Source organism: Phyllobates terribilis, unplaced genomic scaffold (genome assembly GCF_046119375.1).
Source record: "Phyllobates terribilis strain yellow unplaced genomic scaffold, ASM4611937v1 Scaffold_11__3_contigs__length_659146591, whole genome shotgun sequence".
Lineage (NCBI taxonomy): Eukaryota > Metazoa > Chordata > Amphibia > Anura > Dendrobatidae > Phyllobates > Phyllobates terribilis.
The window spans coordinates 247,831,355-247,844,543 of NW_027362771.1; positions in this window are offsets into that span (position 1 = coordinate 247,831,355).

The following is a 13,189-nucleotide window of genomic DNA, read 5'->3' on the forward strand; positions in this document are numbered from 1 at the left end:
TATTATTTATTATTATAGCGCCATTTATTCCATGGCGCTTTACATGTGAAAAAGGGGGTATAATACAAGAACAATTTCAATAATCTTGAACACAATGTGACAGCGACTGGTTCAGGCGGAGCGAGGACCCTGCCCGCGAGGGCTCACAATCTACGAGGGATGGGTGAGGATACAGTAGGTGAGGGTAGAGCTGGTCTTGCAGCGGTATGGTGGAGCGGTGGTTACTGCAGGTTGTAGGCTTGTCGGAAGAGATGGGTCTTCAGGTTCCTTTTGAAGGTTTCCACGGTAGGCGAGAGTCTGATACGTTGGGGTAGAGAGTTCCAGAGTAGGGCGGAAGCACGGGAGAAATCTTGTATACGGTTGTGGGAGGAGGAGATAAGAGGGGAGTAGAGCAGGAGATCTTGTGAGGATCGGAGGTTGCGTGCAGGTATGTAACGGTAGACTAGGTCGGAGATATATGGAGGAGACAGGTTGTGAATGGCTTTGTATGTCATGGTTAGGGTTTTGAACTGGAGTCTCTGAGCAATGGGGAGCCAGTGAAGAGATTGACAGAGAGGAGAGGCCGGGGAATAGCGGGGGGACAGGTTGATTAGTCGAGCAGCAGAGTTTATGATAGATTGGAGGGGTGCGAGAGTGTTATAGGGGAGGCCACAGAGCAGGAGGTTGCAGTAGTCAAGGCGGGAGATGATGAGGACGTGCACTAGTGTTTTTGCAGATTCATGGTTTAGGAATGTGCGGATCCAGGAGATATTTTTAAGTTAGAGTCGGCAGGAAGTGGAAAGGGCTTGGATATGTGGTTTGAAGGAGAGTTCCGAGTCCAGGGTTACCCCGAGGCAGCGAGCTTGAGGGACTGGGGAGAGTGGGCAGCCATTGACTATGATGGATAGGTCAGTTGGGAGGGTTGAATGAGATGGCGGAAAGATGATGAATTCTGTTTTGTCCATGTTAAGTTTTAGAAATCTAGCAGAGAAGAAGGATGAAATAGCAGACAGACATTGTGGGATTTTGGTTAATACGGAGGTGATATCGGGTCCAGAGAGGTAGATCTGTGTGTCATCAGCATAGAGGTGATAATGAAACCCATGAGACTCTATGAGCTGTCCCAGGCCTAAGGTGCAGATGGAGAAGAGCAGGGGTCCTAGAACTGAACCTTGGGGGACACCGACAGATAGGGGGCGAGATGAAGAGGTGGTGTGTGAGTGGGAGACACTGAATGTCCGGTCTGTTAGGTATGAGGAGATCCAGGATAGGGCCAAGCCTGTGATGCCGAGAGATGAGAGAGTCTGTAGTAAGAGGGAATGGTCCACTGTGTCAAAGGCAGATGACAGGTCTAGGAGGAGGAGGAGGACAGAGTAGTGTCACTTAGAATTGGCGGTTAGTAGGTCGTTTGTGACTTTAGTCAGTGCAGTTTCATTAGAATGGTGCGGTCGGAAACCAGATTGTAGGCGGTCAAAGAGGGAGCAGGAGGAGAGGTGGGAGGACAGTTCAGAATGGACATGTTGTTCCAGTAGTTTTGAGGCATAGGGGAGAAGTGATATGGGGCGATAGCTAGACACAGAGGATGGGTCAAGGGAGGGCTTTTTGAGGATGGGTGTGATTGAGGCATGTTTGAAACATGAGGGGAAGACACCAGTTGTTAGTGACAGGTTGAAGAGGTGGGCTAGGGCTGGGATGAAGATAGTGGTAAGGTTTGGGATGAGGTGGGACGGGATTAGGTCAAGTTTACAGGTGGTGAGGTGTGATTTGGAGAGTAAGGAGGAAAGTTGATCTTCAGAAATGGTGGAGAATGTAGTTTTGGAGGAGGAGGGTTGAGTAGGTGTGGGGAGTGGCTGTGGGGGCTTTAGGCAAAAGCTTTGTCTGATGGTGTCAATCTTCTGCTTGAAGAATGAGGCAAAGTCTTCGGCTGAAATAAGAGGAGAGGGAGGAGGCACTGGGGGACGGAGGAGAGAATTGAAGGTGTTGAATAGTTGTTTGGGGTTGTGGGACAGGGAGGATATGAGAGATGTGAAGTATGTTTGTTTTGCTGCAGTGAGTGTGGACTTGAAGGTAGTGAGGGACTGTTTGAATGCGATGAAGTGCTCATGGGAGTGGGACCTTTTCCATGTACGTTCAGCAGCCCTGGAGGCCCGTCGCAGTTCTTTAGTTAGGCTGGTGTGCCAGGGTTGTCTGTTGATTGTGCGAGTCTTGGTATGCATGAGGGGGGCGACCGAATCGAGAGCTGCAGCTGTTGTGGTGTTGTATAAAGTGGCAGCAGCATCTGCATCATGTAAGGAACTAATGTCTGTAAGAGGGAGGAGGGATTCAGAGAGAGAGTGTAGGTCAAGGTGTTTGAGATTTCTACGAGGGTATTCAAGTTTGTGGAGTGGGGATTGTTGCCCCGGGGAGGAGAGAGAAGAGAATGTGAGTAGGTTGTGGTCAGAGAGAGGGAGAGGTGAGTTAGAGAGGTTAGATAGGGAACAGAGGCGGGTGAAGATGAGGTCCAGCGTGTGGCCGTCTTTGTGGGTGGGTGTGGAAGACCACTGGGTAAGACCAAAGGAGGAAGTGAGGGATAGAAGCTTAGAGGCAGCTGAGAGGGAAGTATCAATGGGGATGTTAAAGTCGCCCATGAGGATAGTGGGGATGTCAACAGAGAGGAAATGAAGTAGCCAGGTGGTGAAGTGGTCAAAGAAAGTAGTGGCTGTTCCTGGGGGGCGGTAGATGACAGCCAGTTGGAGGTTGGAGGGGGAGTAGATGCGCACACAGTGCACTTCAAAAGACGGGAGAGTAATTGCGGGCGGCAGTGGGATCTGGGTGAAGGAGCAGTTTTCTGAGAGGAGGAAACCTATTCCTCCACCGTGCTTGCCGTTGGGGCGGGGGGTATGGGAGAGGTGGAATCCGCCATACGAAAGTGCAGCAGGAGAGGTTGTGTCGGAGGGGGTGAGCCAGGTTTCAGTGATTCCGAGGAAGGAAAGCTTGTTAGTGATGAAGAGATCGTGAATGTAGGAAAGTTTATTGCAGACAGAGCGAGCGTTCCATAGAGCTCCTGTTAGTGGAACTGGGGAAGCGGGGGCTGGGCGGATGGGTGTAAGGTTAGAAGGGTTACGAGAGTTTGGGATAGATCGGGGGTAGGAGGTGGAAGTGAATGTAGGGATGTGGTGAGGAGGGCCAGGATTTGGAGAGATGTCGCCGGCAGTAAGGAGGAGCAGAGAAAGCGTTATTAGGTGGGAGCAGGAGAGGGCATGAGGTGGCTGTCTGTGTTTGGAGACAAAGGATTGTATGTTGTGGAATAGCTCTGAGGAAGAGGTGAGATGGGTGGGGAGAATGGAGGGAGAGATGAAGAGTTCCTTTCCAGGTGTAGGGATTAGGGGTGGTTGAAAGAAGTGAAGGATTAAGGGGGTGAGAGTGAAAACAAAAACAAACATTGTTTACTGTGACTTAGTATCCAGGTACCTTCAGTTCACTTCAGGTTCAATTCAGGATTAATTCAAATTTCAGACACTTCAGCTCATGGACACTTAAGCTGAGGGACACAGACTTCAGTCTGACACAGACTCCTAGTTCTCAATATATGGCCTACAGAATGCATTCAGCTGTGAACCAGAGGGGAGTGGTCTGTGCTCATCTTGATCAGCTGATTAAGGCTGAACCAGATGTAGGATACTCAAAGGTTCAGTAAACAAGGTCATAAATGAAAGTGGGGGGTGGGTAGTGTAACTTGGGTCACGTACCATTAGTATATAGTAGGAGCAGAGAGATATAGGGAAGGCTGCATGGAAATCAGGATGGAAAAGTTGGGTCACGTACCATTAGTATATAGTAGGAGCAGAGAGATATAGGGAAGGCTGCATGGAAATCAGGATGGAAAAGTTGGGTCACGTACCATTAGTATATAGTAGGAGCAGAGAGATATAGGGAAGGCTGCATGGAAATCAGGATGGAAAAGTTGGGTCACGTACCTGTAAGAGGAATGGATAAACAGAGATGCTGATTAGAGTGCGGTGGTGGCCGGTAAGGTACAGTCTGCATGCATCATATTATTCAGGATTAATTCAAATTTCAGACACTTCAGCTCATGGACACTTAAGCTGAGGGACACAGACTTCAGTCTGACACAGACTCCTAGTTCTCAATATATGGCCTACAGAATGCATTCAGCTGTGAACCAGAGGGGAGTGGTCTGTGCTCATCTTGATCAGCTGATTAAGGCTGAACCAGATGTAGGATACTCAAAGGTTCAGTAAACAAGGTCATAAATGAAAGTGGGGGGTGGGTAGTGTAACTTGGGTCACGTACCATTAGTATATAGTAGGAGCAGAGAGATATAGGGAAGGCTGCATGGAAATCAGGATGGAAAAGTTGGGTCACGTACCATTAGTATATAGTAGGAGCAGAGAGATATAGGGAAGGCTGCATGGAAATCAGGATGGAAAAGTTGGGTCACGTACCATTAGTATATAGTAGGAGCAGAGAGATATAGGGAAGGCTGCATGGAAATCAGGATGGAAAAGTTGGGTCACGTACCATTAGTATATAGTAGGAGCAGAGAGATATAGGGAAGGCTGCATGGAAATCAGGATGGAAAAGTTGGGTCACGTACCATTAGTATATAGTAGGAGCAGAGAGATATAGGGAAGGCTGCATGGAAATCAGGATGGAAAAGTTGGGTCACGTACCATTAGTATATAGTAGGAGCAGAGAGATATAGGGAAGGCTGCATGGAAATCAGGATGGAAAAGTTGGGTCACGTACCATTAGTATATAGTAGGAGCACAGAGATATAGGGAAGGCTGCATGGAAATCAGGATGGAAAAGTTGGGTCACGTACCATTAGTATATAGTAGGAGCAGAGAGATATAGGGAAGGCTGCATGGAAATCAGGATGGAAAAGTTGGGTCACGTACCATTAGTATATAGTAGGAGCAGAGAGATATAGGGAAGGCTGCATGGAAATCAGGATGGAAAAGTTGGGTCACGTACCTGTAAGAGGAATGGATAAACAGAGATGCTGATTAGAGTGCGGTGGTGGCCGGTAAGGTACAGTCTGCATGTATCATATTATTCAGGATTAATTCAAATTTCAGACACTTCAGCTCATGGACACTTAAGCTGAGGGACACAGACTTCTATCCTACCATTCAGTCCCTTTTCATTCTGACGCCGACGGATAGTACGGGTTGACACTGTTGTACCCTTGGACTGCAGGGCAGCTTGAACTTGTTTGGATGTTAGTCGAGGTTCTTTATCCACCATCCGCACAATCTTGCATTGAAATCTCTCATCAATTTTTCTTTTCCATCCACATCTAGGGAGGTTAGCCACAGTGCCATGGGCTTTAAACTTCTTGATGACACTGTGCACGGAAGACACAGGAACATTCAGGTCTTTGGAGATGGACTTGTAGCCTTGAGATTGCTCATGCTTCCTCACAATTTGGTTTCTCAAGTCCTCAGACAGTTCTTTGGTCTTCTTTCTTTTCTCCATGCTCAATGTGGTACACACTAGGACACAGGACAGAGGTTAAGTCAACTTTAATCCATGTTAACTGGCTGCAAGTGTGATTTAGTTATTGCCAACACCTGTTAGGTGCCACAGGTAAGTTACAGGTGCTGTTAATTACACGAATTAGAGAAGTATCACATGATTTTTCAAACAGTGCCAATACTTTTGTCCACCCCCTTTTTTAGGTTTGGCGTGGAATTATATCCAATTTGGCTTTAGGACATTTCTTTTTGTGTTTTTTCATTGATGACAAATGAAATGAAGATAATAATACCAAAGAATTTGTGATTGCAATCATTTTCAGGAAGAAACTGAGTATTATCTGATAGAATTGCAGGGATGCCAATACTTTTGGCCAGCACTGTATGTGACTGACATGTTTCTATGTCTCTAATCTATGTGTGATGCTCTATTCTTTCTGTTCTATAATTGTCGTGTACCGATGTTTTAACTGTATGCGGCACCTGAATTGCCGGGTTTTTTAAAGAGATGGGTGCATGAAAATCAGAGGGCACTAGTGTGTTCCCAGTGCCCTGCTATGTTTTTCATGCACCCTCCTATATACCCTGCCTGCCTGTCTGCCTATATATTCTGCCTGCCATGCTTCATTGAGCACTGTTCGCATTGATTTGGGCAATTTTTGACCTTCTGCAGACTGCCGGGGGGAGACCACCAGAAAAATGCTCGAGTTTCCCATAGACTTACATTGGACTCGTTGCTCGGGTCGAGCACCCTAGTATCACGATGTGCTCGGCCCGAGCTTCGAGCACCCGAGCATTTTAGTGCTCACTCATCACTAAATGAGAGCCATTGTTTTATAATTGTTGTAATGTATACATTTTGGGAGTAGCATATATACAATAATATCTTGTATTTGTAGTTAAGGGAGTTGAGTCACTCATTCACCTGGTCCAGAGAGCAGTTTGGCCATCCAATCTCAGTCTGTAGCATTTTGTACATAAAACTCAGAGATGAAGGGGTTGTTCTTGCTTTGATGGATATATTATCTAACAGGCTAACACATGCTATTGCTATCATGGGAAATGTTTTTTCATTTTAGTTTTTTAATTGGAGATAAGTGAATCGATTGCCTAATAGAGGGTTAGATGTGGAAGAATTTATTTTCATTATAAGATAGCATTCAGAGTTTTTTTCTGTTAAGAAATGAAATATCATTACATAATCAATTTGGGAAATTCTATAAACTTGTACTATCTAAAAAAGAGCGCAAGATCGTATCATGTAGAGCTAAGTGGGAAAGTTTTCTAAATGCTCCTCATGCTACAGATGTTCCCCATGTTCCAGATGAGTGAATACACTTGAAGGAAAGGATTCACCATAAATGTAACCATATTTATTAAGTGGATTAAGAGGATGGCAAAAATCAGCATCAACTTTCATATCTGTAGTCATAGACCCATTCCTGTTCAATCGAAAGCACATCTCTTTGCTGCTGCAAGGTTGTATACTCTAAGATTTGGAAGGTTAAGCCCTCTTAAACATTTTGTCTTGTGAAGGCTAAATATAATTTATTACTGTTATTATTATTATCTCCCTTCCAAATAAATAATCAAAACACTTTTATGAGTTTGTCAGATTTCTTTAGTAAAAGTGGCAAACTTAGGAAAAGATAGAATAGATTTGGGATCATTTTTAAAGGATATACCCATGCCAAATATAATAGTGATAATGATTTTCAGAACTGAATTTCTTTGGTAATTGTTGCTATAATTGAAGTAATTGTTCCTTGTAAAGAAAATGAGGGCTAGCTGTTAATTAGACTCATAGATAAATAATATTATCTGTTTGCCAGGTGAAGGGAAAAGAGTTTTGACAATCTAGTTTAACTGCAGTAAAAATTGCCCAGTCCTGCGATTTCTAATAATTTATCTCAAAACCCCAAAAATTATTGAATTCATGGAACAACATCATAATATGTGGGATTGCCTCTTAGGGGTTTGCTATAAGTAGGAGTAAATCATCTACAAAAACCAAGGTTTTCAAAACTTTGTTGCCCATACTTATGCCATGGAGAGGTGTCATTGTCTCTATTATTTATAGAAGAGGATCTAAAGCTAAATTGAATAGGAGAGAGGGGCATCCTTGTCTTTTTCCTCTACATATGAAAATAAGGTCAGATTATAGGCCATTAATCCAAATAGTTGAGGAGGAATTTGTATAGATAGTGCATATAAAATTTAGAAAGGTGGCTCCAAATTTACGGTATCTTAACCACTTCGCACAAGAGCCTGTTTTTGCCTTCGTGACCGGGCCAATTTTTTCAATTCTGACCACTGTCACTTTATGAAGTAATTAATCTGGAAAACTTCAACGGATCCCCCTGATTCTGGGATGTTTTTTTCGTGACATATTGTACTTCATGATAGTGGTAAAATTTATTCGATATCACTTGCGTTTATTTGTGAAAAAATCAGAAATTTGGCGAAAATGTTGAAAATTTTGCAATTTTCAAACTTTGAATTTTCATGCAATTAAATCAGAGAGATATGTCACACAAAGTAGTTAATAAATAACATTTCCCACATGTCTACTTTACATCAGCACAATTTTGGAACCAAAATATTTTTTTGATAGGGAGCTATAAGGGTTAAAAGTTGACCAGCGATTTCTCATTTTTCCAACAAAATTTACAAAAACATTTTTTTAGGGACCACATCATATTTGAAGTCACTTTGAGGGGTCTTTATGACAGAAAATACCCAAAAGTGACATCATTCTAAAAACTGCACCCCCCAAGGTGCTCAAAACCACATTCAATAACTTTATTAACCCTTCAGGTGCTTCACAGGAATTTTTGGAATGTGGAAGGAAAAAATTAACATTTAACTTTTTTCACAAAAATGTTATTTTAGACCTAATTTATTTTATTTTCATAGGGGCAACAGGAAAAAATGGACCCCAAAATTTTTTGTGAAATTTTTCTTGAGCGCGCTGCTACCCCATATGTGAGGGAAAACCACTGTTTGGGCGCACTGCAGGGTTCGGAAGGGAAGGAGAGCCATTAGACTTTTTGAATGTAAAATTTGTCTGAATAATTAGCAGACGCCATGTTGCGTTTAGAGAGCTCCTGATGTTCCTAAACAGTGGAAACCCCCCCATAAGTGACACCATTTTGGAAACAAGACCCCTTAGGGAACTTATCTAGATGTGTGGTGAGCACCTTGAACCCCAAGGTGCTTCACAAAAGTTTATAATATTGAGCTGTAAAAATAAAATTTTCACATTTTCCCACAAAAACGTTTTTCATCCCTTAATTTTGCATTATCATAAGGGTAATAGGAAAAATTGCACCATGAAATTTGTTGTGCAATTTCTCCTGAACACGCTGATACCCCATATGTGGAGGCATACCACTGTTTGGGTGCACGGCAGGGTTTGGAAGGGAAGGAGCGCCATTTGACTTTTTGAATGTAAAATTTGTTTGAATAATTAGCGGATGCCATGATGCATTTGGGGAGGCCCTGATGTGCCTAAACAGTGGAAACCCCCCACAAGTGACACCATTTTGGAAACTAGACCCCTTAGGGAACTTATCTAGATGTGTGGTGAGCACCTTTCACACCCAGCCGCTTCACAGAAGTTTATAATATTGAGCCGTAAAAATACAATTTTCACATTTTTCCCACAAAAAATGTTTTTCCTTCCCTAATTTTGTATTATCATAAGGGTAACAGGATAAATTGCACCATGAAATTTGTTGTGCAATTTCTCCTGAGTACGCCGATACCCCATATGTGGGGGAAAACCACTGCTTTGGTGTACGGCAGGGTTCGGAAGAGAAAGGAGCGCTATTTTGGCTGGGATAGGTTGCAGACACCATGTCACATTTGAAGAGTCGCTGACTTGCCGAAACAGCAGAAACCCTGACAAGTGACCCCATTTTGTAAACTACACCTCTCAAGGAATTCATCTAGGGAAGTAGTGAGTATTTTTTAATTTTTAAATTTATACCATTGGGCAGTGAAAAAAGCATAATTATATTTTTACCACAAAAAAAAGGTTTTACCCTCAGATTTTACATTTTCACACAGGGCAATGGGTAAAAATGGTGCCGAAATGTGTCACACAATTTCTTCTAAAAGTGTCAATACCCCATATGTGGCTGAATCGTACCGCTCAGCATACGGCGAGATCTGGGGGGGACGGAGTGCTATTTGACAATTGGAGAAAAAATTATTGTAGAATAGGCATTTGGATTTGGGAGCACAAAATTTTCTGAATTTCTTTTGGGGGGCAAGGGCCATTTCGCTTTTCCAGAGCCTTTCTGCTACCAGTAACTTGGAAGTCCCTTATATTTTTAACAGATGACGGACCTGAGTGGGGACTAGCTTTTTTTGAAGACTGAGTTGAAGCTTTTATTGGGAACATTTTACGTAACATTTATCCGGCGCTCTAGGCTGAGCACTTACATCGGGGTTTCCATCTAAATTTCCAAGTGATGTAATTCAGATGAAACCCCTGCGGGATCCATTCACTGTAATGAGGCAGCAGAGTTACCCTGGACTCCGCCTAGCCTCTGTTTAGCGGTGTCCTTTTTTTCAGAAGTGCACAAAACTGTGGCCAACCGCACTTTTATGCACGCCTAAAACAAATGACACTGTGGAATCCCAGGCCAGACGGCATCCACAGTGCCTATATCTGCCTCATTACAGGTAATCTTCCGTCATGGGTTCTGGCTGAATAACATATTTCAGAGATTTACATGGAAACTCTGGTGTAAGTGCTCAGCGCAGAGCGCAGGATAAATGTAAGACTCTGCGCCTTACTGCGATCTTTGGGAGACATAATAAACTAATCAGTAGCAGGTGAAGAATTGGTTTTATTTATTTTTTACGCCGTTCCTAGCGTGATATAACTGATTAGATTACTTTATTCTTCGGGTCGGTGCGATTACAAAGATACCAGATTTATATTGGGTTTTTATGACTGACAGCTGTCACACACTAAAAGACACTTTTTTTTGCAAAATCTAGTTTTTGCATCGCCATATTTTGAGAGCTATAATTTTTCCAGATTTTGTCCGACAGAGTCATGTGATGGCTTGTTTTTTGCGGGACGAGTTGACATTTTTATTAGTACCATTTTTGGGTACGTGACATTTTTTGATCGCTTTCTATTCCGTTTTTTGGGAGGTAAAATTAGCAAAAAACAATTCAGGAATTGTTTTTTGAGTTTTTTTTTATGCCGTTCTGCGTGTGGTAAAAGTGATCAGGCAGCATTATTCTTCGGGTCAGTACGTTTACAGCGATGCTACACTTACTGTATATTTTTTTATGTTTTGGCGCTTTTACACAATAAAACCATTTTATAGAAAAAATATTTTTTTTGCATTGCTTTATTCTGAGCGCTAAAACTTTTTTATTTTTCGGCTGATGGAGCTGTATCGCGGCTTTTTTTTTGCGGAACAAGATGATGTTTTCAGCAGTACCATTTTTATTTCCATTTTGCTTTTTGATCGCATTTTTTTCCACTTTTTGTTTGGCGATATGAGGAAAAAGCATAGTTTTTTGCTCTGTTTTTTATTTATTTTTATTACGGTGTGCACAGAAGGAGTTAATTAGTGTGACAGTTTTATAGCTCGGGTTGTTTTGGACGTGGTGATACCAAATATGTGTACTTTTTTTATTTTTGCATAAATATACGGATTTATCGGTTTAATATTTTATTTATTTATTTTTATTTATTTTGTAATTTTTTTTTAACAGTTTAAAACATTTTTTTTTTACTTTTTTTTTTACATTTTTACTTAGTCCCTGTATGGGACATTAATTTTTATTTTTCTGATCACTAATCTCATGTAATGTAATAGACATGTATTACATTACATGAGATCTTCCCTGACTGTTTCACAGTCAGTCTCCTGCCTGGCTTCAGCTGCAGGCTGAGCCAGGCAGGACACCATATATGGCAGATCTGGAGGCGGTCATGTGACCTCCAGCTGCCATAGCAACGTCAGGTCCTGGAAGGTATAAGGGGGCCGTCGGAGAGGTAAGTGAACGACCACCTCTCCTCCTGCTGTCTTCTATATGCCGCAATCACTATAGATCGCGGCATATAGAAGATAGCAAAGGGTTAACATCACTGGGACCTGATCCAATCAGGTCCCGATAATGTTCCCTGTCAGAGCTATCGCTCTGCACCGCTCCCGCAGTGCTTGCAAGACCCTGGGGGTCCTGAGCGCTGCGGGTCCACCCACCGTTTTTAAACGTCCTCGCTGCACAGAGCCCAGGCAGCGCGGACGTTTATCTACAGTGGGTGGTCGGGAAGCGGTTAATATTCTAATCAAATGTGGCAATTTCTGAAAACATTTTTACAACGCCTCCTCTGCCTGACTGTATATTACGAGTACTATTAGGCCATGCACAAAACCAATTTGTGTCGCCGAGAAAATGTCTGGTAAAATAGATTGTAGACTTGTAGCCGTCATTAGTAAAGAGATAAATTTATAAGATACTGGAAGAAGTAGATTTTTCCCAAGTTTTGTTATTAGAGAAATAGATGCTTATTTGAAGTGATCTGGTAAATTGGCAAAACTGCTAAAATAGTGCTAAAGAGATGTGAAGATATTAAGGAAGGTAACATTTTGTAAAATTCCCAGGAAAATCAGTCAGGTCAGGTCCAGGGAATATTTGAAGCTTAAATTACTTGAATGTTGTATTAATTCCCTAAATATTAAAGGGTGAGTTATGAATTTCTCTTTGGTCTTTATTAAATCTATATGAGTTAGCTTGATTAACAAATTTTAGACCATCTGCCCAGAAAATAAGTTGAAGGCCGTAAAGCTCTGCAAAATATCAGCAAAATGTTTCACAAATTTGTAGGTGTTTTTTCGTTATGTTCCCTTTCAGGGCTAGAAATTATATAAATTTTTGTTTGGTATTTAAAAGCTTTAGTTAGCGAGGCCAGTAATCTTCCAGGCCTATTGCCCCAATGCAAATATTTATTTTTCAGATATGCCAATTGGGTGGCTGCTGGTTCATGAAAAATTGAGCCACCGTACGTCTGTGGTCGGATCTGGCGAGGTCCCTAGTCACGCCCCTCCAGGCACTCCTCGGTTCGTGGCCCAGTGGGACCACTAACCACGCTCACGCCAAACAGTCAAATCAAGAGAGGAGCCAATAATCCAGCCTAGAATCCATATTATTAATTTGAGAATAAAAAGTGTAGTATCTGTCTGTGGAATGACAAAGGCACCAACAGTCAATTAAATTGAGTTTGTCAATAAATTCAGGGATAGGTACAGTGGGGAGACAGCAAAAAGTATCCTAACAAGGAATTATGGTTATCCCAATAGAATTAGATAAAGAATATCAGTAATAATGGGACCTAAAACTTAACCTTTAATATATAACAACTAAAATGCTCTCCTCGCAGACCAACATCAAGAAAATACATATATAGACACTTTTAAAACAAAACCAGTAATATACTGTTTGTGGATGTAAGATCAATCAAACAATGTAATAATCTCAAATATCGATCCCAGTCTATCACTGATCAATCAGACCGGAAAGTGTGCTAGAACTGTGACAGATTCATCAACAGAATAAATATGGTCTTCTCTGTGCCATCAACAGAGTGAATGTAGTTATCTCAGTGCCAGTCACGATCTATCAAACATCAATCATGAGATGCTATAACAGTGACAATAGTCATAATTGGTTTCAACAATCCATATAATAATATACAG